We start from the raw sequence: 26,122 nt of genomic DNA on the forward strand, positions 1-26,122 counted from the left end.
TAGGTGCAGAATCAGGTCATTCGGCCCATCAAGACTACTGCTTCATTCAATCATGGCTGATCCATCTCTCACTCCTAACCCCATTGTCCTGCCTTCTCCCCAGAACTCCTGATACCTGTACTAACCAGGAATCTATCTATCTCTGCCGCCTTAAAAATACCCACTGACTTGACCTCCACAGCCTTCTTTTTTTTACAATATTGTTATTAGAAGTGATGTACAATAATATAAGACATGAATAACATATTACATTTCATGTACAACTTCTTATTTTAAATTTAATAGTAGGAAAAAAAGTTAAGAAAAGCAAGAAATATAGAAAATTCCACAGATTCACCACCCTCTGACTAAAGAAATTCCTCCTCATCTCTTTCCTAAAAGAACGCCCTTTAATTCTAACACCTCTAGTCCTCGGCCCCATAGCAGAAGCGTCCAGACTTGGAAGTATCCCGAGCTAATTCTGCTACCACCATCATCTATTGCAACAAGTGATGGCTCCCACTGATTGTCGCCGGAAGCTTGTGTCCTTTTCAGCGCGGACGACGGCAGCGATGTCAACATCTGAAACATGGAAGATGGACAGGAAAGAAGTCCTCCGGTCCTAGACTCTGCCACTATCCTCTCCATGCCCACTCTATCCAAGCTCCTCCATGGCCCACATTAACGTTTTAAGTAAGCAAGTTCTGCTCCGCGTACGATGAATAGCGATTGCTAATTTTCTGAATTGAAGCCATCGGGCTTACTGCTGTTTCCTACATTTTGATATAATGAAGCTGGTGGACTCCTAGCGAGCTGGCAGTGGAATTTTAAACAGCCCAATTGTTCCTCACCTTCTTTGAAGAATAGGCTTTAAATAACCCGAGGAAAAACAAGAAAGGATTAGACATGCAATTTTAATTATATGTCAAAAGATATATTTTTGTAAGCTTTTGTTTCCCCTTTTAAGTATTAATTTGAATCCAAAATCGATTCCATTTATAAATAGACTACTTGTACAATGCATAGGATGAAAGGCTTCTGTGCCGTGACATAATTTTGTTCTTAGTTTCGGGTTACTTTCATCAATTAAACTGGAAGTTAATGTCAACAACTTTATTACAATTGCTTGTTCACCATTAAAAATTAATGCGATGAATGAAGACTTTAAACAACTCACTTAGATAGAATGATAATGACTACACAGCCCTCAAGTTAAAGATGGCCCTCATATAATATTACACAAAGCACAATATTTTGGTTACATTTCTAACGATGATATCAGTGGAAGTAGTTATTTGTTCGAATCAAGAGTTTAATGAGTTTAAACGCAAGGTTTAAACAAAGTGCTTTGTTCATAACTACACCACCCTCACGTTAAAGATGACTTAATTATTGCTTAACGTACAATTCTTTGGTTGCATGTCCAACCATGGCAGCATTACTCTTGATTAGTGCGGGTGTCAGGGGTTATGGGGAGAAGGCAGGAGAATGGGGTTCGGAGGGAGAGATAGATCAGCCATGATTGAATGGCGGAGTACACTTGATGGGCCGAATGGCCTAATTCTACTCCCATTCCTTATGACCTCATGATCACTAAATGGAAACAGATAAAAGATGAACAGTAAATGGCTTCAATCGGACGACACCACCACCCCTCCTTCTCATGGCCGTTCATCGGTTCATGAGTTGGATGGGGCGCCGGACTTTGCTCGCGACGTCGCGCGGCCCGGGCCAAAACTCCTCAGCTGGCCCGCCTGCCGGCTGGGCTTTGTGTGCAGTCCAGCACCCGGGCCAACTCATCATTCACCCAGCCACGGCCGAGTCGGTCGACGAATTGCCGTCGGGAACTTGTCCCACATTTTGACATTTTGTCCCTAATTTGGGAGTGAGAAAGTTGTCAACCCGTCGCGCTGTATCTCTAAACTAAACTAATGAATATTTGACAGCAGGGCACATTCGCCAGAGGTCCACAACTTAATCGTGACTGCCATTTAACATTCTGAAGCATGCCATATTAGTTAATGACACTTCAACACAATTCACTTCTGTGCAGCGCTGGCCTCTTTTTGAGTGTTGTATAGGTGGCTTTCTGGGTCAAAATGTCTGGAAGTATATACAAGGACATCTTTGTGCAATGTGACACACTATACTTTTCCAGTAATTTACCTTCAATACAGTATATTGAGCTGTTCAGTTCACAGAGTAAGTATATTTCCCCCAATGAAGAATGTCTGTAGACTTGAATTAACTCTCTCTGCCAACTTCCTTTCTATAAAGAAGAATTGTTAAAAAATCCTTAATGAACAATTTTTAACTAGTGTAAAATGCAACTACAAATGTGAATTATACTCCAATTACAATTGTTCAGTATTATATTTCAGCCTCAAACAATCAGATTGCTTATTACAGGAGAAGTGGGCAAACATATATTGTACTGAAAAGTCGGCGACTGGACTATGTCAATGTCAGGTTCAATCACCAGTTAACTGTGTCACTGACCCTCAATATTTACAAAGTTATAAGGCCGCAAGTGATAGGAGTAGAATTAGGCCATTCGTCCCATCAAGTCTACTCCGCCATTTAATAATAATAATGGATGGGATTTATATAGCGCCTTTCTAGAATACTCAAGGCGCTTTACATAATGGCTGATCTATCTCTCCCTCCTAACCCCACTCTCCTGCCCTCTCCCCGAAACCTCCTACGGGAGTTTAGAAGGATGAGGGGGTATCTTATAGAAACATATAAAATTATAAAAGGACTGGACAAGCTAGATGCAGGAAAAATGTTCCCAATGTTGGGCGAGTCCAGAACCAGGGGCCACGGTCTTAGAATAAAGGGGAGGTCATTTAAGACTGAGGTGAGAAAAAACTTTTTCACCCAGAGAGTTGTGAATTTATGGAATTCCCTGCCACAGAGGGCAGTGGAGGCCAAATCACTGGATGGATTTAAGAGAGAGTTAGATAGAGCTCTAGGGGCTAGTGGAATCAAGGGATATGGGGAGAAGGCAGGCACGGGTTATTGATAGGGGACGATCAGCCATGATCGCAATGAATGGCGGTGCTGGCTCGAAGAGCCGAATGGCCTCCTCCTGCACGTATTTTCTATGTTTCTATGTTTAATCAAAAATCTATCAACCCCTGCCATAAATACAGTATATCCACTGACTTGGCCTCCACAGCCTTCTTTGGCAAATAATTCCACAGATTTACTGTCCTCTGACTAAAGATATTCCTCCTCATCTCCTTCCTAAGAGAACGTCCTTTAATTCTGAAAGTCCACCCCCCCCCATTATTGTGTTAACAAAGGTGTGGCATGGTGGCGCAGCGGTACAGTTGCTGCCTTACAGCGCTTACAGCGCCAGAGACCCGGGTTCGATCCTGGCTACGGGTGCTGTCTGCACGGAATTTGTACGTTCTCCCCGTGGGTTTTCTCCAAGATCTCCGGTTTCCGCCCACACTCAAAAAACGTACAGGTTTGTAGGTTCATTTGCTTGGAATAAATGTAACAAAATGTCCCTAGTGCATGTAGCATCGTGTTAAAGTGCGGGGATCGCTGGTCGGTGCGGGCCCGGTGGGCCGAAGGGTTGATTCCACGCTGTATCTCTAAACTAAACTAAAATATTAAACTAATTCAACAAAATATTCAATGGGTAGATAAAAATGCTGGAGAAACTCAGCGGGTAAGGCAGCATCTATGGAGCGAAGGAAAAGGTGACGTTTCGGGTCGAGACCCTTCTTCAGACTTAGATGCTGCCTCACCCACTGAGTTTCTCCAGCATTTTTATCTACCTTCGATTTTTCCAGCATCTGCAAAGTTCTTCAACAAAATATTCGTCATTCCATAACAAATCAGTTTTAAATATGGACTGGATGATCTGACTCATTGTTTACTGACGCAGTAATAATAGCCAAAATGTATACCATTTGACACAGTGCTTCTCACTCACTCCTGGATTTTATTGGTGTCAGTTAATAATAATAATGGATGGGATTTATATAGCGCCTTTCTAATACTCAAGGCGCTTTACATCGCATTATTCATTCACTCCTCAGTCACACTCGGTGATGGTGAGCTACTACTGTAGCCACAGCTGCCCTGGGGCAGACTGACGGAAGCGTGGCTGCCAATCTGCGCCTACGGCCCCTCCGACCACCACCAATCACTCACACACATTCACACACAGGCAAAGGTGGGTGAAGTGTCTTGCCCAAGGACACAACGACAGTATGCACTCCAAGCGGGATTCGAACCGGCTACCTTCCGGTTGCCAGCCGAACACTTAGCCCATTGTGCCATCTGTCGTCCCAGTTGGTGCGAGGGGGATCATAAGACAATAGACAATAGGTGCAGGAGTGGGCCATTTAGCCCTTCGAGCCAGCACCGCCATTCAATGTGACATGGGAGCAGAATTAGGCCATTCGGCCCATCAACATATTCGCCGTCATTCAATCATGGCTGATTTTTGTTCCCTCAATCCCTTCCTCCTGCCTTCCCCCTTTAAACTTAGACTGCCTTTGGGTGGCACAGCGGTAGAGTTGCTGCCTCACAGTGCCAGAGACCCAGATACAATACAATACGGTTTATTTGTCACATTGCACAAAAAGTGCAAGTGAAATGGATATGGATCCTGGATCCTGACTACAGGTGCTGTCTGTACGGAGTTTGTACGTTCTCCTCGTGACCCGCGTGGTTTTGTTCCGGGTGCTCCGGTTTCCTACCACACTCCAAGGACATGCAGGTTTGTCGTTTAATTGGCTTTGGTAACGTTGTAAATTGTCCCTCGTATGTGCTAGTGTGCGGGCTTCGGTGGCCCCTGGTTCTGGACTCATCGAACATTGAGAGTATGTTTCCTGCCTCTAGCAATTACCAATTACCAATCCCTTAATAATCTTATATGTTTCAATAAGATCCACAGTTTAAGAATAAGGAGCAAGCCATTTAGAACGGAGACGAGGAAACACTTTTTCTCACAGAGAGTTGTGAGTCTGTGGAATTCTCTGCCTCAGAGGGCAGTGGAGGCAGGTTCTCTGGATGCTTTCAAAAGAGAGCTAGATAGAGATCTTAAAATTAGCAGAGTCAGGGGATATGGGGAGAAGGCAGAAATGGGGTACTGATTAGGGATGATCAGCCATGATCACATTGAATGGCGGTGCTGGCTCGAAGGGCCAAATGGCCTACTCCTGCACCTATTGTCGATTGTTCCCCTCTCATCCTTATAAATTTCAGTGTGTACAAGCCCAGCCGCTCTATTCTATCAACATATGACAGTCCCGCCATCCTGGGAATTAACCTTGTGAACCTACACTCCCTCAATGGCTGATTATCCAGAGAACAATGTGGGCAAATGGGACATCTGGGTCAGCATGGACAAATTGGGCCGAAGGGCCCGTTTCCATGTTGTAGGGCTATGATTAACTTTGGAGGAGGAGGCAGCATGTCTATCTTTTGTCCTTCCATCCAGTGTGCGGGGCAATTGAAGCAAACATATACTGTCACGCATCTATTGCAAGTACCTTCGTACCAATATGCTCAATCTCATTATTTGGGGAAGTTATTATCTTGGTGTTAGTATGACCAAGTACGACTTTGTGCTCGTATCGTACGGTGACACAGTGGCATGGCGGGCAGAGCCGCTGCCTCACCACGCCAGACACCCGGGAATCAATCCAGACCTCGGCTGCTGCCAGTGCAAAGCTTGCATGTTCTCCCTGTGACCGCGTGGGTTTCCTCCGGGTGCTCTGGTTTCATCCCACATGGCAAAGACCTGCGGGCTTGTAGGTCAATCGGCCCTCTGTAAAATGCTCCAAGTGTGGAGGAAGTGGATCAGAAAGTGGGCTTTCATAGAACTAGTGTGAACGGGTGATGGACACAAAGCGCTGGAGTAACTCAGCGGGTTGGGCAGCGTCTCTGGAGACAAGGAACAGGTGACGTTTCGGATCGGAACCAATCTTCAGACTGAATGTATAGGGTGGGGGGGAAACGGAGGGAGGAAAAGGCCAGAACTAATCATGGCCAGCACAAGGTGACCTCAGGAACAATGCAGCCCATAATGGCTCGTTGTTGGCTGGGGAAGAGGTGAGAACAACGGGATACGTGAATGTAAACAGTGGAACTAGTAGGATGACTCGGGTGGGAGAGAGGGAATGCTGGAAATTAGAGAAATCAACGTTCAGGGGTTGCAAGTGACCCAAGCAAACTATGGGTGATGGATGGTGAGTGTGGACTCAAGAAAGACACAGAATGCCGGAGTAACTCAGCGGGACAGGCAGCATCTCTCGGGAGAAGGAATGGGTGACGTTTCGGGTCACGCCCCTGCTGAAGATCCAAAACGTCACCTGCTCCTTCTCCCCAGAGATGCTGCCTGTCCCGCCGAATTACTCCAGCATTTTGTGTCTATCGTCGGTTTAAACCAGCATCTGCAGTTACCTTCCTACACGTTAGAGTGGACTCGTTGGGCCTGTTTCCACGCTGTATCTCTAAACTGAACGAAAAATGCTCGTGCTAACACGAGTTGCTGTTCAAGCAGCTAGTTCAATTACGATGACAAATCCGAGATTAATAAAGGACTTTTCATAATCCAGTTTCATACTGCAGATACCCCGATCCATATAATGGTATTATTTATCCAATTGCATTCAAGTGCTGGCCTTGCCTGATGGGATGTGGCACTAACACACGGTCGTCAGTGTCACAGACGGGCTCGCAGGTAAACGATTACAGAGCATCAATGCAAAATGGCAGAAATTCAGTCGACGGTCTTTAGATTCGAAATAAACTGCAGAAGGATTCAGCAAAGTAACATCTGTGAATAAGAGGGGATAAACACAAAACGCTAGAATAACTCAGCGGAGCAGGCAGCATCTCCTGAAAGAAGGAATGGGGCGTGACCCTTCTCTAGACTCAGGGGAGAGGGAAACGAGAGATATGGAACAGCAAGGTATGAAAATGAGAGATCAAAGGGGATGCATGTCGAATAGATCACTGGGTAGAAGAATAGTCAATAGCTTTATTTGGCATATACGACAAATATGTGAAAGCTAATGGCATGTTGGCCTTCGTAACAAGAGGAGTTGAGTATAGGAGCAAAGAGGTCCTTCTGCAGTTGTACAGGGCCCTAGTGAGACCACACCTGGAGTATTGTGTACAGTTTTTGTCTCCAAATCTGAGGAAGGACATTCATGCTATTGAGGGAATGCAGCGTAGGTTCACGAGGTTAATTCCCGGGATGGCGGGACTGTCATATGTTGATAGAATGGAGCGGCTGAGCTTGTATACACAGGAATTTAGAAGGATGAGAAGGGATCTTATTGAAACATATAAGATTATTAAGGGTTTCGACACGCTAGAGGCAGGAAACATGTTTCCAATGTTGTGCGAGTCCAGAACCAGGGGCCACAATTTAAGAATAAGGGGTAATCCATTTAGAACGGAGATGAGGATAAATGTTTTCATCCAGAGAGTTGTGAATCTGTGGAATTCTCTGCCTCAGAAGGCAGTGGAGGCCAATTCACCGGATGCTTTCAAGAGAGAGTTAGATAGAGCTCTTAAAGATAGCGGAGTCAGAGGATATGGGGAGAAGGCAGGAACGGGGTACTGATTGGGGATGATCACCCTTGATCACAATGAATGGCGGTGCTGGCTCGAAGGGCCAAAAGGCCTGTTCCTGCACTTATTGCCTATATGCAACTGCACACTGACATTCTTTATGCATATATTACACAAGAAAAAGGCTTTACTTCCTGCTAACATGTGATCAGTTTGCCCTCTGGACACTGCTCGTGGTTGAGGCAGTCTCCGACCCACAACGGACAGATGGGTGGGAGGCTCAAGGGAGGCGAGGTGAAGCCAGTCCTCAGACTATCCAGCATAGACTAGGCAAACGTTTCGCTGAACGCTGGCGGCACGGTGGTACAGTAGCTGCCTAAAGCGCCAGAGACCCGGTTGCTGTCTGTCCAGAGTTTGTACGTTCTCCCTGTAACCGCATGGGTTTCATCTGGGTGCTCCGATTTCCTCCCGCATCGCCAAGACGTGCAGGTTTGTAGGTTGATTGCCATCTTTAAATTTCCCCTGGTGTGTAGGATAGATTGTTGGTTGGCGCAGACTCGGTGGGCCGAAGGGCCTGTTTCCACAGTGTAGATCTCGAAACAAAACATAAACTTACATTCTGGTCACCAAGGTCTGCTAACCATGTCAAAATCCTATTCCCATTCCGATCATTCTGTCCTGGACCTCCTCTACTGCCAGAGTGAAACCACAAGCACACTGGGAGAACAGCACATTTGGGGTCATAACCTCCTATCCATATATTTGTCCAAATTCATAATTCATAATGTTTCTACTTCTACAACTTCCTCTGGCAGCTGATTCCAGGTACGGACTATGCTCCGAGTGAAAAGGTTGCCTCTTAAATCTCCTCACCTGCCCTCTAGTTTTAGATTCCTCTACCCTGAAAAAATAGTCTGTCAATGTTCACTGTTGCAAAATGGAATAATAAGGATCACAATTAAAAAACTCAGCAGGTTGGAACGTGGACAGGTGACTTTTGGATTGCAACGTCACCTATCGATGCTCGACAGAAATGCTGTCTGACCCACTGAGCTATTCCAGCATTTTGTGTCTTAATTTTGTAAACCAGCCTCTGCAGTTCCTGGTTTTCACTGTTAATACAATGCATTGCCCGGTCTTTTAGAAATGTGGACTTAGATTGGTACGGAATGCATCCCCTACAAAGGATACCTCGGGACCCGACGAAGGATCGCAATCGTGAAGCTTTGACAGTTTCTCTTCCCGCAGATGCTGCCCGACCTGCTGCCTCTTTTCAGGATGCCGTTAATATATCAGATTTACAGCATCTGCAGTTACTTTGGTCGAATGCCCGTTTCCTTACCCGCACCCACACACTTGTGGCTTAATAAAACCCATTGCATCGAGCTCCTGAAGTGTTTATTTGCCAATGTGACAAAGAACTTTCCATTCGAAAAATGTAATATTAAGCAAAGTAAATATGAGATGGTTACATAAGGCATGTAAAGAGGTTGACCTTGCTGCAAGCCAAAAATCCATTTTCCACACAAGACCACCTTAGGAATTAAAACTAAATGTTGCAAAACACCGCTTAGTTATGGGAATAATTTTTGCAAGTAAAGAATGATGTGCACAATCTGGTCACCCTTCGTTCTATAACATGGTGGTGCTTGCACATGCAATACTTACAGTATTTCTCTTCCCTTGCATTGAACAGCCAGAGCGTACTGAATCTAATGCTAAATTTCATCTTGTGTTTAGCTTTTTAAAAAATCTTCTATGAACACTTGCTCCTCATGCTGACACCTCAAACACAAACATTTGACAGTGCCGATAGATTCAATGAATGGAGCTACATTTCTTGTTGCTGTAAATTTGCATACTGATGTAATTAAAAGGCAATAAGCGACCATTTCAAAATACAAAGTGCAACTCTTCCACTAATTGAGAAAACAGAACAGCGTCCAGTAAGACTCACACATCAGCGTTTCATTATTAAAAGATCAATTAAGCAAATGGCCATTTCTATACCAGCATGACGAACTGTACACCGATACCATAACACATTTATATTAAAAAAAAATTTAAAACACAGAAGAAACTCAAAATGTCAGAACGCCTGTAACCAACACATGGCATGAGACTAAAAAAACAGTGCCGGTAATTTTTTTTTTTTTTACTGAATCACTTACTAGCTCTTGCTATTTTTTCTCCATTTCTGCAAGCTGAGATGAAACCACTGTGCCCGGCGACTTGCAACTGTGCAGAATCTTCACCGCTTTAGCTTCAGAAAAGCCAAGGCACAACACGAAGAGGGGGCGAAGGATTGCATCCCAATTTTGTCTTCAAAATTCTTTTTTTTCCCCTCCCTCCCTCCCTCCCTCCCCAGCTGTGCTGGCTGTAAATGGTTTTTGCATTTACATAACGTTTGTTTGGATTTCAGCATGCCTGCATCACCGGTGATGCAACTCTTTGCACCACATATATTTAAGAATGATTCGGAACATTCTGCTTTGAATCTGTGGCGATATTTTCCCCTCCGCTGGCTCCCCACTAGGCTATTAACATACCATCATACTTGCCTTACGTGTGAAAGGCAGACTCGCTAATTACTGTTGTGATGCTCCACAAAACCCGATCGAAACATTTTCTCCTTCCTGCTGCAGCCGCAGCATTTATAACCGCTGCCTCATAAAACCGCACGTGGAAAGCGTGTTGGAAAAATACTAACGCTTGTACATGTCAGCTTGATGAACATTCATCTTGAGTAGAGTAATGCAAAAAGGTTGATATAATTGTGACCATTTCATGCCACCCAGGAATGAGTGGGTTAACCTATGGTGAGCGTTTGCCGGCACTGGGCCTGCACTCGCTGGAGTTTAGAAGAATGAGGGGGGGACCTCATTGACACGCACTGAATAGTGAAAGGCCTGGATAGAGTGGATGTGGAGAGGATGTTTCCACTGGTGGGAGAGTCCAGGACTAGAGGTCACAGCCTCAGAATTAAAGGATGTTCCTTTAGGAAAGAGATTTCTCATCTCTTTCCTAACGAGGGAGGTGAATCTGTGGACTTCTTCACCATAGAAGGCTGTGGAGGCCATGTCAGTGGATATTTTTAAAGCAGAGATAATAGACAATAGACAAAAGTCAATAGGTGCAGGAGTAGGCCATTCGGCCCTTCGAGCCAGCACTGCCATTCAATGTGATCATGGCTGATCATTCACTATCAGTACCCCGTTCCTGCCTTCGCCCCATATCCCCTGACTCCGCTATTTTTAAGAGCCCTATCTTGCTTTCTCTTGAAAGCATCCAGAGAAACTGCCTCCACCGCCCTCTGAGGCAGATAATTCTACACACCCACCATTCTCTGTGAGAAAAAGATAGATTCTTGATTAGTACGGGTGTCAGAGGTTATGGGGAGAAAGCAGGAGAATGGGATTAGGACGGAGAGATAGATCAGCCATGATTGAATGGTGGAGTAGACTGGATGGGCCGAATGGCCTAATTCTACTCCTATCACTTATGACCTAGTAATGTGCATTACAGTTGAAACGATGATGCTTTTTTCTGGCATTTTCTTTGTCCTTCAATGTCTCCGCTCTGTACGTTTCCTCATTCCCCAACTGATCCCACGCCCCAAAGGCGTGCAGGACTCTTGGCCTCAGTAAATTGCCCTTAGTGTGAAGGATGCAAAAGTGTGATAACATAGAAATAGTGTGAACGGGTGTTCGATGGTCAGCGTGGACTCGATGGGCCGAAGGGCCTGTTTCCACGCTGTACCTCTAAACTACAACTAGAGTGATAGATTCATACAGTGTGGAAACATGCCCTTCGGCTCAACTTGCCCACACCGACCAGCAGGTCCCAGCTACACTAGTCCCACCTGCCTGCATTTGGCCCATATCCCTCTAAACCAGTCCTATCCATATACCTGTCTAATTGCTTCGTAAATGTTGGGATAGTCCCTGCCTCAACTACCTCCTCCGGCAGCTCGTTCCATACACCCAGCACCCTTTGTGCGAAAAAGTTACCCCTCAGATTCCTACTAAATCTTTCCCCCTTCACCTTAAACCTATGTCCTCTGGTTCTCAAATACCCAACTCTGGTCGAGAGACTAAACTAACAAGTAGGCACAGAATGCTGGAGTAACTTAGCAGGACAGGCAGCATCTCTGGAGAGAAGGAATGGGTGGGCGCTTCGGGTCAGACTGAACAAGGGTCTCAACCTGAAACGTCACCCATCCCTTCTCTCCAGAGATGCTGCCTGTCCCACTGGGTTACTCCAGCATTTTGTGTCTATCTTCAATTTAAACCAGCATCTGCAGTTCTTTCCTAAACTAAACAAGGGTCGCTGGCCACTCTCTCTCTTCTTGACCATTGTCCATGAACAAGGCTCAATCGTAGATATTTGATTAGAGTGAATTGCAAAGATAGACCAAGTACTATACTAATTGAGCGCACCCACCCACCCACACACACTCTTGAAGCAGGGAATAGACATAAAACGCAGGAGTAACTCTGCGGTTCAGGCAGCGTCCGTGGAGAAAAGGGAATAGGTGACGTTTCGGCAGCAAGGATGCTGGATAACACTGAAGAGCAGAAGCGGAGGCCAATTTCCCCTTCACTAATCCAACAGTGTGGTGGACAATTCTGGCCGCCTTCCTGCTGTCCAAGCTGAGATCATCCATTCAACAATGACCAGAGGATAATCCACAAAACTTTACGCCTTCAAATGTAGACACAAGGAACTGCAGACGCTGGTTTACAAAATTAAAAAAAGAACAGTGCTGGAGTAACTCAGCGGGATCAGGCAGCATCTCTGGAGAACGTGTATCGGGCCCCGACTACAATCAGTCTAAGGAGGGAGCGGAAACGTCACCTTTCCATGGTCTTCAGAAATGCTGCATGACTGGCTGAGTTACTCCAGTACTTTGCTTGTTTAAAAAAATATTTATGCCTCAATTTGCATAAGGGTTGTTCAGCCATTTAGAAGGCCAAGATTTATTTCATTATAAATATAGCGAAGACATTTTTTTCACATAAATGCAGATAATCTTACAACATTATGTCCATCCATTGACCAGCAGCGATGATCAAATTATTTCTATGTTTTGGAGTCATAGAGTCACACAAGACGGAAACAGACGCTTCCTCCCAAGTTCCACATACCGAGCAAAAATGTCCCATCCACACTAGATCCACCTGCCCACATTTGGCCTGTACTTTTCTAACCCTTTCATATCCATGTACCCGTCCAAATGTCTTTTAAATGTTGTCAAGAGCCTGTCCCACTTTGCAATTTTTTTCGGCGACTGCGAACGTCAGCGACTCACGCCCTAAAAACCGTCAAGTTGTACGACACTCCGCTTCACCGTCACGTCAAGCTACGACAATCTGCGTCACCCGCCTTCACAAGAAGGTTACACCGAAGTTTAATAATCACATTGAAAATGAACTTATCTACTATAAATCTAAGCGCTAATAACTTTTTAACGGATAAGTTGGCGCTTTATATACCCGCGTCACCAGGCGCCACCCGCAGGGCAGCGTACGTCAGTGTGTGACAGGGCGCACGACATGATGAGACACCCAGATGTCATCTGAAGATTTTGAATATTCCAAAATCCAGGGGCGACAGGGAGACACCGCACGTTACTACATGCTTCACCCCGCGTCACGCCCCGACCACGCCGCGACAACCTCTTGTCAAGCTGTCGCCGAAAATGTTGCCCAAGTGGGGCAGGCCCTTTACAGTGCCCGACTCAACTACCTCCTCTGGCAGCTCATTCCATTTACCCACCACCCTCCCTTGGTACTTATTCATCCCCAGAATTTTATAAGTATGACATCCCACAGAACTAAGCACAAATGTTTAACAATAGTGTGTATTTTGCAATGTAGGAGAGGAATACATAAATGTGACATTCATTTGACCAGTAATGCTGCATAAAACACGAAAATGTTCTCAACTTTTGTCGAATTTAATCTATTAGCAACAGTACTTTTCATATATATTTAAACATCTGCTTCAGATCTCTATGGGGGTGCAGCAGTAGAGTTGCTGCCTCACAGCGCCAGAGACCCAGGTTTGATCCTGACTACGGGAGCTGTCTGTACGAAGTTTCTCCCCGTGACCTGCGTGGGATTTCTCAGGGTGGTTCGGTTTCCTCCCACACTCCACAGACGTACAGGTTTGTCGGCTAACTGGATTGGTAAAATTGTAGATTGTCCCTAGTGTGCGTAGGATAGTGCTAGTGTACGGGGATCACTAGTCGGTGTGGACTCGGTGGGCCGAAGGGCCTGTTTCTGCACTGTATCTTTAAACTAAACTAAACTAATCCCTAATGGAATCAGATCTGCCTTCTCCAAACAAAATGGCCACCTTGCTTAGTTCAGGAATCATGCAAGTATAATCAAAGCAATCACCTTCAAAGCAACCTGTCTATATACTGCTCCAAATAAAATCTTGGCACAGTAAAAAAAAAAAGGTATCTTACTTTTTTTGTGGCAAATTTCAGTATAATAGTGACAATTTTATTTCACTGTCCTTTAAAAATAATTGTGATAATGGCAGCACGGTGGCACAGCGGTAGAGTTGCTGCCTCACTGCGGCAGAGAAGCAAGTTCGATCCTGACTACGGGTGCTGTCTGCGTGGAGTTTGTACGTTCATCCTGTGACCACGAAGGGTTTTCTCCGGGTACACATACAAGGAATTTGCCTTAGTGCTTTGCCCGCAAGTAACAACACGATATACGGTGGACAATTAAAAATAAAACATTATAATTTAAACAGGTGAAGAATGAAATAAAATACCTGAGTAAAAGGAGGCTACAGACTTTTGGTTATTGAGTAGAGCTCTTGGTTTTATGTCTGGCTGTGGCAGCTTTGACAGTCCGGAGTTGCCTTCCAGAAGGAAGTGATTCAAAGAGTTTGTGGCCAGGGTGAGAGGGGTCAGAGATGATCTTACCCGCTCGCTTCCTGGCCCTTGCAGTGTACAGTTAGTCAGTGGGGGGGGGGAGGTTGCAGCCAACAACCTTCTCAGCTGATTGGACGATTTGTTGCAGCCTCCGGATGTCGTGCTTGGTGGCTGAGCCAAATCAGACCATGATGGAGAAGGTGAGGACTGACTCTACGACGGCCGTACAGAATTGGACCATCATTGCCTGTGGCAGATTGTGTTTCCTCAGCTGCTGCAGGAAGTACATCCTCCGTTGGGCCTTTTTGACTCTAGTGTCGACGGTGGCCCCCCATTTAAGGTCGCTGGAAATGATGGTTCCAAGGAACTTAAATGACTGCACAGATGTGACTGTGGTGATGTTGATGGTGAGTGGGGGGAGGGGAGGGGGAGCTCTCCTAAAGTCTACAATCAATTCCACCGTCTTAAGAGCATTGAGCCCACACACCAAAGACGTACAGGTTTATAGGTTAATTGGCTTCTGTAAATTGTAATGTGTGTATTCTAGTGTGTGTAGTATAGTGCGAGTGCAGGGTGATCGCTGGTCGGCACGGACTCGGTGGGCCGAAGGGCCTGTTTCCACGCTGAATCGCTAAAGTCTAAAGTAAAACGTCTTGAGGAAGCTGGATTTGCTTCTTCAATCTTTTTTGGCAGAAATGTAGCAAATAGATTGCTACAAAGCCTCTCTAAGTCTGGCAGTCTTGTTTATCATTTCCTTCATTAATGCAACAATTTCTTAGCTATGTGGCATGATATAAATATGAATACATAAAGCCAAGAAAGCCTGCTCTAAAGAATGTCTCTGTAAAATTTACCAGCATAAAAACAACACAACCCAGTTTCAGCTCCAGGTGAGGACATCACCAAGTATTAGTCTGAGGAAGGGTCGCATGCCAAAATGTCACCTATTCTTTTTCTATAGAGATGCTGCTCGACCCGCTGAGTCGGGCAGCATCTCCAGTTCCTTCCTACAGATGTTGTCTGCTCTAATGTGATATCTCCTCAAGGTATGCCTATTTTGAAGAAGTTCTCCTCAATCCGACGAAATTCCAGCAGTCTGAGGAAGGGTCTCGACCCGATACGTCACCTATTCCTTCTCTCCAGAGATGGCTCAGCCTGACCCGCTGAGTTACTCCAGCATTTCGTGCGTACCGAGTTCTACCATTTCCTGACGACAAGATCTCTTGACCAAACTAAAAGTTACAGTTTCATTTTCAGTTTAGTTTATTGTCACGTGTACCGAGGTACAGTGAAAAGCTTTTACATGCATCTCTAAACTAAACCAAACTTAAAGTAAGAAATGTTGAAGGCAGACAAAAATGCTGGAGAAACACAGCGGGTGAGGCAGCGTCTACGGAGCGAAGGAATAGGTGACATTTCGGGTAAGAAATGTTGACGTATTTAATTGCATGGAGCGAGTGCAATACGAGTCTGTAGATCTGCTTCTGTGGCTCGTACGCAAATAGTCGCCTAGGTTTGGCACCATCTTGTGCCTAGATCGAAAGAGACAAACTTATTATCCTATTAAAAAGATGCAATAGAACAACTTTTTTTTTTTAAAACCAGAGAGCTTTCAAAATGCTCCGATGGCCACATTCCAAAGTAGGTGTTGAAAGGTCCATGATACTGTGTGGTCTACGAAATGAAAGTCAGATTTCCACATTGGCCACGTCACCAGTCAGCATACCAGTAATTATTTCCCCATGAGATGCACAAAAGTATTCTTCTGCCTTATTTAGTCACTTCCACAACACTAGCACTATAATTATGTTCTGTTGTGTGGAGCTGAGGTGGTGGAGAATGACTTTTTGTTTTGTTACGACAGCAAAGCTTAAGTTTGTAAAGATGTTTAAACTTGTTGCCGGAGTCATTCAGATAGAGATTTCTATTTTTCTATTATTGAAACACGAGATGTTACATTCGAAGATGGCTGCTGTGACTCGAAGTCTGGTTTTGAAAGGAAGCTTCTTAGATACTCAAGGAAAATTAATAGAACATAGTCACGAACAATTAAATCAAGACAATCAAATTAAAAAGACACACAATGAACTGCAGATGCTGTAATCTTGTGTTGAACATAAAGTGCTGGAGTAACCCAGCGGGTCAGGCAACATTTCTGAAGGACATGGATAGGCGACGTTTCAGGCTGTGACCCAAAACGTCACCTATCCATGTCCTCCAGAGATGCTGCCTGACTCGCTGTGTTAGTGCTTTGTATCGTTTAGTTTAGATACAGCGTTGAAACAGGCCCCATGGCCCACCGAGTCTGCAACGACCAGCGATCCCCGCACATAAATACATACCTACACATACATTGAAAATAGGAGGTACACACAAATGCTGGAGAAACTCAGCGGGTGCAGCAGCATCTATGGAGCGAAGGAAATAGGCAACGTTTCGGCCCGAAACGTTGCCTATTTCCTTCGCTCCATAGATGCTGCTGCACCCGCTGAGTTTCTCCAGCATTTTTGTGTACCTTCGATTTTCCAGCATCTGCAGTTCCTTCTTAAACAAAAAACATAGAAAATAGGTGCAGGAGGGCATTTGGCCCTTCAAGCCAGCACCGCCATTCATTGTGATCAAGGCTAATCATCCACAATCATTAACCCGTGTCTCCATATCCCTTGATTCCACTAGTCCCTAGAGCTCTATCTAACTTTCTTTTAAATCCATCCAGTGAATTGGCCTCCACTGCCTTCTGTGGCAGAGAATTCCACAAATTCACAACTCTCTGGGTGAAAACGTTTTTTTCCATTCTCAGTTTTAAATGGCCTCCCCTTTATTCTTAAACTGTGGCCCCTGGTCCTGGACTCCCCCAACACTGGGACCATTTTTCCTGCATCTGGCTTGTCCAGTCCATTTATAATTTTATATATTTATAAAATACTAGGGACAATTTGACGTTTTTTTACCAAGCCAATTAACCTACAAACCTGGAGGTCTTTGGAGTGTGGGAGGAAACCAAAGATCTCGGAGAAAATCTAGTCAGGATGGAACCCTCGTCTCTGATGCGGTAAAGCAACAAATCCACCGCTGCGCCACAGTTCACCCTAACCTATTCTGCCAATTTCAACATCATAAAGTCCAACAGATTAGTCAAAACTGATTTCCTTTCTGAAAATCCATATTAATTCTGCCCACTCCTAATATTATTTTCTAAATGCCCTGCTACCTTTACCATGATAAAATCCAGCCTTTTCTGTCAGACAGAGGGCAGGCTAACCAGTCGACCATTCAGCTTGCCCTCTCCCTCCTAGTGGATGAGGGTGCTTCAATGACCTAATTCTACACCCATTCCTTATGAAACCATATTCTAAATTGGCTAGAGGCACCAAAAGCTGGAGTATCTCAGCAGGTCAGGCAGCGTCTCTGGAGAAAAGGAATATGTGACGTTTCTGGGTCGAGACCCTTCTTCAGACTATCGAGGCTGGCTTGTGTGTTCACTTCAGACATCATCTCATTTGTAAGCAGTCTAACAATGAACAATTGATGTAATGATAACAGGGACATAAGAAATAGATGTAAGCTATTCACCACCTTGTACTGCCTTCACCGTTCAATAAGGTTATAGCTCACAGCATCACTGAGTTTTGTACATCATTAAACATGGATGCACTACACTATTATTAGGGTTATTAATTTACTGATTTTTAAATTTTTTTATTATGTTATCTAGGAGTATTTAATTTACTGGCCCGTAATGTTTGTTGCAAGGAAGAATGTTATTGTTCCATTGTTGGTTAAACTCCCTTGACCCGATTCCCCTCATCAAAATCATTGATTGATATAGAGCGATCAGTCTCACTGAGTCCTGCAGAGATCAAAGTCTTACAACGTAAAAATATTTAACGTTTCGGGTCGAGACCCTTCTTCAGACTATCGAGGCCGACTTGTGTGTTCACTTCAGACCTCATCTCATTTGTGAGCAGTCTTGCAATGGACAATTGATTTCTGATTTCTACTTGTCAACAAAGATTCAGTCCAAGTCACTACAGTGAAACTAGCATCGTGTGGTTTAATTTTTAGTTCAATTAATCTCTGTAGTTTATTTTAGAGATACAGTGCAGAAGCAGGTCCCTTCAACCCACCGAGTCCACGCCGACCAGCGATCCCCGCACGATAACACCATCCCACACACATAGAAACATAGAAAATAGGTGCAGGAGGAGGCCATTCGGCCCTTTGGGCCAGCACCGTCATTCATTGTGTTCATGGCTGATCGTCCCCTATCAATAACCCGTGCCTGCCTTCTCCCCATACCCCTTGACTCCACGAGCTCCTAGAGCTCTATCTAACTCTCTCTTAAATCCATCCAGTGACTTGGCCTCCACTGCCCTCTGTGGCAGGGAATTCCATAAATTCACAACACTCTGGGTGAAAAAGTTTTTTCTCACCTCAGTCTTAAATGACCTCCCCTTCATTCACACTAGGGACAATTTACAATTTTACAAAAGCCAATCAGCCTACGAACCTGCACGTCTTTGGAGTGTGGGAGGAAACCGAAGATCTCGGGGAAAACCCACGCAGGTCACGGGGAGAACGTACAAACTCCGTACAGAGAGCGGTTAAATATCACTGTCGTACCTGCTTCAACCATTGACCCCAGCAGCATGTTGCACTCACCCACAGCTCCATGTAAAAAACATGCCCCGCACATCTCCTTTAAACCTTGCCCCTCTCACCTTGAACTTATGTCCTCTAGTATTTGAATTTTGCCAAATCTGGAAAAAAGGTTCTGACTCTCTGCTCTAACCATGCTATTATGTTATCGTGGTCTACTCAAGTATGCATTATAGCTGTCTGTGCTATTATTGCAGTCTGCCCAATTCTGGTGTTATAGTCGAAGATAGACACAAAATGCTGGAGTAACTCAGCGGGACAGGCAGCATCTCTGGAGAGAAGGAATGGGTGACGTTTTGGGTTTTCCCACCTTTTTTTCCAAACAACCCGAAACGTCTGAAGAAGGATCTCGACCCGAAACGTCTGAAGAAGGATCTCGACCCGAAACGTCACCCATTCCTTCTCTCCAAAGATGCTGCCTGTCCCGCTGAGTTGCTCCAGCATTTTGTGTCTACCTTCGATTTAAACCAGCATCTGCAGTTCCTTCCAAACACATTTTGTCTGGTGTTATAACGCTCTGCACAATTATGGTGTTATGACGATCTATATATTTACGGTGTTATTGGGTCTGTACATAGGTTGAATTAGCACAATCTACACACAGGGCATGATTGCCACCCATGGCCTGCTTGCACAATTCAAAGGTCAAATGCTGCAGACACCTTTACACTGGGGCTTAGACCCCCAATGCTCATTTCACCAGAGTGGTTCGTGACTCACAAATCTCAGACGCAAAGACGGGATTAACAGTAACTGAGTCACGAGTGACTGTAGAAAAGACAAAGAGACAACTTCTCCAAACAGGAAGACATCAAGCAGTACTGTATTCACAAACATAGTTTAGTTTATTTTAGTTTAGAGATACAGCGCGGGAACAGGCCCTTCGGCCCACCGAGTCCACACCGACCCACCGATCCCACTAACACTATACTACACACCAGGGTCGTATTTACAACTTTACCAAGCCAATTAAACTGCACACGAGTACGGCGTTGGAGTGCGGGAGGAAACCAGAGGACACGGAGAAAACCCACGCGGGTCACGGGGAGAACGTACAAACTCCGTACAGACAGCACCCGTGGTCAGGATCGAGCCCGGGTCGCTGGCGCTGTAAGGCAGTAACTCTACCGCTGCGCCACCGTGCTGCCCTAATCACCCAACTAGATTTGGAAGACATGATGAAAGAACGAGTGCAGAGAAGATTGACGTGGATGTTGACAGGACTCCATGGCCTATGCTATCGGGTTGGGTAGTCTAGAATACTCTTTGGAGGGCCGGAGGCTATGAAGTGATCTTATAAATGTATATAAAATCATGAGGAGACAGATAGGGTGATTGCACAGTCTCTTTTACTCAGGATAGGGGAATTCAGAATCAGAGGACATAGGTTTAAGGTGAAAGATGCAAGATTAAATAAGAACCCGAGGCAACTTCATCACTCACAGGGTGGTGGGCGTACAGAACGAGCTGCCAGAACAACAACATTTAAAAGATATTTGCACGGGTACATGGATAGGAAGGTTTAGAGGGATTTGGGCCAAACACAGGCAAACTAGCTTGAATGGGGCACCTGGATCAGCAAGGATGAGTTGGGCCGAAAGGCCTGTTTCCATTCTGTAAGACTCTATAAGGTCATAAATGATGGGAGTAGAATTAGGCCATTCGGCCCTTCAAGTCTACTCCGCCATTCAATCATGGCTGATCTATCTCTCCTTCCCAACCCCATTCTCCTGCCTTCTACCCATAATCCCCGACACCCGTACTAATCAAGAATCTATCTCTCTCTGCCTTAAAAATATCCACCGACTTGGCCTCCACAGCCGTCTGTGGCAAAAAATTCCACAGATTCACCACCTCTGACTGAAGAGATTTCTCCCCATCTCCTTCCGAAAAGAACGTCCTTTAATTCTGAGCCTACGACCTCTAGTCCTAGATTCTCCCATTAAGGTCAAAGATTCTATAAGATGGCATGGTCGTGATGGGTTTTTTTTTTTCCAATGATTACATTGTTTACAAGATTCCCCCCAGCCCAACAAATGTGACCAAGCAAATTGTAAAGGGTAGCGAACCTCCAGAAATTAGATATGGACCATTCATTAGAAATGAGGTGTGTATCGAGGGAGGAAACAGAACATGCAAGGTGATATGCAACTGAGCATGACTATGTGTTTCTGATTATTGGAGATATGGTTGATGCACATGGATGAGATGTATCTTCATCATCATTATCATCATAATATCATACGGAGTTTGTACCTTCTCCCCGTGACCTGTGCGGGTTTTCTCCGAGATCTTCGGTTTCCTCCCACACTCCAAAGACCTACAGGTTTGTAGGTTAATTGGCTTGGTGTGAGTGTAACATTGTCCCTAGTGTGTGTGGGATAGTGTTAGTATTGCTGGTCGGCGTGGACTCGGTGGGCCGAAGGGCCTGTTTCCGCGCTGTATCTCTAAACTAAACTAATCGTACAAGCATGGACTGACATATTAACGGCAACTTGACAGAGAACAAAGGGCTGGAAATAGGATCAGTATCTCCACCTTTCTCTCCATGAGCCAATGTCCATTATTTGCGGAAATGCTTTGTGCACGTATGTCCTCTCTTGGGTTGGACTCTGCCATCCCATTCCAATCCCAATTCCATAACGCCACTGGAATTCCATTTAAAATTTAGCAGCTGCTTCCTGGGACAACCAGAGCTCAGGGAAAGACAATTATTTATAGCTTTATGGAAATAGATATTTAATTATAGATTTTTAAAAATAAAAATAAAATTTAGTTTAGTTTAGTTTATTGTCACGTGTACAGTGAAAAGCCTTTGTTACGTGCTATCCTGTCAGCGACAAGGCAATACATGATTACAATCGAACTATTCACAGTGTGCAGATACATGGTAAGGGAATAACGTTTAGTGCAAGGTCAAAGCCGATCAAAGATAGTCCGTGGGTCACCAATAAGGTAGATAGTAGCTCAGGACTGCTGTCTAGTTGATGGCAGGATGATTCAGCTGCCTGATAACAGCTGGGAAGAAACTGTCCCTGAATCTGGAGGTGTGCATTTTCACACTTTTGTACCTCTTGCCTGATGGGAGAGAGGAAAAGAGAGAGTGGCCAGGGTGCGAATTGTCCTTAATTATGCTGCTGTACTGGCCTTGCCGAGGCAGCGCGAGATCTCCAGAGAGCCAATGGAGGTTGGGTTGTGTTATGGTCTGGGCTGCATCCAAAATTCTCTACAATATGACCTTATATCTTACAGTCTTGGATGGAGCTGTTCCCAAACCAAGCTGTGATGCATCCCGATAAAAATGCTTACTACGGCACATCCTTAGAAGTTGGTGAGAGTTGTTGGGGAGATGCACAAACCCCCATACAGACAGCACCCGTCGTCACGATCGAACCCGGGTCTCTGGCACGGTAAGGCCGCAACTGTAGGGCTGCGCCACCGGGAAGCGTTATGGTTGTGTGACAGCGATCTCAGCGCCAGAGACACGGGTTCGATCTGTTACGGAGTTTGTATGTGTTATTGTGCGGGGTTCGCTGGTCGGTGCGGACTTGGTGGGCGCAGTATCTCATGCTTCTCCCATGACCCACAAGTGTTGTCTTTGGCCTTTCCTCTGCTGAAGATGGGTCAATGTTGGTCACAGCCCCTTCACGTTGAGGCGACTGATACAGCTCCGTGCATTCCTGACAATTGCCTCTCGCCTTTCCTACTCTATCACTTACACTCACCAGTGTGCAGATTAAGGGCCTGTCCCACTTGGGCAACCTAATCCGCGAGTTCTGGCGAGTTTGCTCTCGACTCGTACTCGCAGCATAGTCCACACGAGGTCATAGGAGGTCTTCGTAACTCTCCTTCATGCTCAAGAGTGGTCTCCGCGTGCTCGAGGCCTCAGATAGGTCGCGGCGTTTTTTTCAATATGTTAAAAAATGCCCACGAGTAATAAAAGGTCGCCATGGAAAAAATCGATACTTTTTTACTCGTAGGTTTAGTCGTAGTAGGTCGGCATGTTAGTCGTAGATAATCGAGGGTAGTCAAAGATAGTCTTCATCATAGTGGAAGGGAGGTCGTCTTCACTCTCCACTATTCGGTGTCCAATTTTCCCGAAGTTAGTCGTAGCTAGTCAAAGTTGGTCGAAGCTGGTCTTCAACATAGTCAAAGGAGGTCTTCAACATAGTCAAAGGAGGTATTCAACATGTCATTTCTTCAAACTCTTCTAAACTCGCCAATTAGGTCGCCCAAGTGGGACAGCCCCTTAAGGACTTCAGTGATAGCAGGATCATGAATTATTCACTAATTAGGAATGTATTGTGTCAAATACATATTCAATTTCCTTTCCAACTTGAAATTCAGATCCGCACACAACACAAAGGACTGATTTCATTTCATATGAAAGCCTAACTTTATAGTTGTAATGTGTAGGAAGGAACTGCAGATGCTGGTTTACATTGAAGATAGACTGCTGGAGTAACTCAGCGGGCCAGGCAGCATCTCTGGAGAGGAATGGGTGATGTTTCGGGTGGAGATCCCACCTTCTTCAGACTGAGAGGCAGGGGTGAGGGAAACGAGAGATATGGAAGGGTAAGGTGTGAAAACGAGAGATCAAGGGAGATGAAGTTCAAGGAAAATGTAGAATAGATGTTCCTCGGATTAAAAAATGTCAAAATTGTGTTAGAATTGCCATGACAAACTGCATACAAGAAGCTTTCTTTCCATTGTAAATTAATTTGTGCTGCCAAGCTCGAAAACAAAACTAATGAAATTTAGCAAAGCCTTGCTCAGTATACCTTGTTGAAATTCATTTTCCATTAAATTTTAAATACATTAATTAAACAAACATACACTTATGATGTAGCTGTCATTGTTTGAGCTAAAGTTAATTGCCTGCAGGATTCTAAAACTTGAAGGCAGTGCACCTTGTACACTATTCTCTGTTGTACAAGGACATGCGTTTCAAAGCACCTAATCAGAAAAAAACAGAACAGTGGCCTTGAGGCGTGCAAAGGTAATTATCAGTGACTAACCATTGCAACAATGCTCTGCATCTGTGATGTGAATGCAGCTCATAGCAAAAAAAATCATCGAGTCATAGAGTGATACAGCGTGGAAACAGGCCCTTCGGCCCAACTCGCCCACACCGGCCAACATGTCCCAGGTATTTTGTTGGTTCACGTGCTTGATCAATGGTGTTTTATCATTAATGTTTTATTATTATTTATGTTTAGTGTTTTCCCAGTCATTCGTAACTGTCACTGTATGTCATGTTGTTACTTGTGGGCGGAGCACCAAGGCAAATTCCTTGTATGTGAACACTTGGCCAATAAACTTACTTACACTAGTCCAACCTGCCTGCACTTGGTCCATATCCCTCCAAACTTGTCCTATCCATGTTCCTGTTAAACTGTTTCTTAAATGTCCGGATAGTCCCAGCTTCAACTGGCAGCTCGTTCCATACACCCACCACCCTTTGTGCAAAAAAGTTACCCCTCAGATTCCTATTCAATCTTTTCCCCTTCCCCTTGAACCTATGTCCTCGATTCCCCTACTCTGGGCAAGAGATTGTGTGCACCTACCCGATCTATTCCTCTCATGATTTTATACACCTCTATAAGATCACCTAACTTTTCACTTAATGCAAAACTACTTCAACTTAGTGGGGTCATTATGTGGGCGTTCCGCATAGGCAGAGGCAGAGATGCATCTTCCAGACCTGCAAGAGTTAAATTGCTGCTGAGGCCAACAGTATTACAATGTAATGAACTTTAAGCAATTGGTTGAACTCACATGCCCATGGCTGGAGGCAAAACAAATCATGCAGCAAAAATATTCTAACGAATCAAACCCATTACGAATATAATCATTAACAATTGCTAAAGTGAAGCCACATTATCTTTCCCGTTATTTTAAACAGTTGTTGTGTAATCAAATTCAAACACTGCTTTCCACAATAACCTTAATAAAGAATAGAAGGCTCGATTAGCAGACTCATGTTATATTAATTACAGAATTATTATTAGTAGTCAAGCATTAAATATGATCCACAAGCAAAATATTATTCCCTACGCCCAAGTTGCTTACATGCAAAATTAGCATGCACATATTAATCATTCTAAACTCACAAAGCAAATTGCTGTCATTTCCACCGCTCTTGTTTAGATTTTTTTTAAACAAGAGATTTAAAGAAGATTCAACAGCGGGAACAACAAATTATTGCATTAAAGGATAACGGCTATACATTAAATACCAGGGCCAATAATGCATTTTTTTTAATAAAGTGCCAGACAAAACAGCTGTTCCCAAGCAGATGACACAGTTTTCTGCAAACAATCCCTGACGATAATTATTAACAAAGGATAAATTAAGCCTCATTAAGATAGACCAATGTTGAAATAATTAAAGTAACACACTTTAATTAGTTGAGTTCACGGGACAAGTAAATATGGAAATAATGCAGTGCTAATGTTTCTATTCCCTTCAATGAAGGCCAGCCATCTAAAGTTCGATTCTAGCGAATACAATGCAAAACTATGAACCTCTCAGAGGATATATTGTTAAAAAAAAAGACACAACTACAAGATTTCTGCAAAACTGACTGTAAGAAATGTTAGAAAACTCACTGCTTGCAGTACCAGGTGTCAGAAGGTTCACCATTTGCAGTCTTGTCACTTCCCTTAAATCCTAATAACAGCTGAATTGACACACACACACACACACACAGCTACACCAAGAAGCTTAAATAAACCAGAGACCCCCACAGATTCAGCATCCCATTGGAGACCCACGGTAACCCACCCCCCCCCAAAAAAAAAATCGAGGTTAGTTATGTCTAGAAGTTATGTCCACATATGCTTATCACATCGTCCGTCTTAAGAACTTTGAGATGAATGCTATAGCTTTATGCATGTAACCATTTCCAATTAACATATCTTACAGCATCGCCAAAATCTAACAAAACACCAATCAGTCTTAAAGTGATTCGATTATTTACATAGCCGCACTGGACGTGATAATCAAATTGCCATTTCAAAAACTCGGCAGCCAGAGTAA

At 44.4% G+C, this 26,122-nt stretch overlaps 1 protein-coding gene across 5 annotated transcripts in view; it reads right to left on the reverse strand.

Moving 5' to 3' along the window:
- prickle2 (prickle planar cell polarity protein 2) overlaps positions 1–26,122 on the reverse strand; it is a 170,108-nt gene that overhangs the window by 54,860 nt on the left and 89,126 nt on the right. Inside the window, exon 2 of one of the 5 annotated variants that reach the window (XM_033036654.1) lies at positions 2,146–2,248. The exons of 3 other annotated variants lie outside the window; for them this stretch is intronic. The gene's annotated coding sequence lies outside the window, so the exon portion shown is untranslated. Of the gene's footprint in view, positions 1–2,145; positions 2,249–25,692; positions 25,763–26,122 lie in introns of those variants that run through there. One more of the 5 variants, XM_033036657.1, reaches the window with a different exon arrangement.

This window comes from Amblyraja radiata, chromosome 18, assembly GCF_010909765.2.
Source record: "Amblyraja radiata isolate CabotCenter1 chromosome 18, sAmbRad1.1.pri, whole genome shotgun sequence".
Taxonomy (NCBI): Eukaryota; Metazoa; Chordata; class Chondrichthyes; order Rajiformes; family Rajidae; genus Amblyraja; species Amblyraja radiata.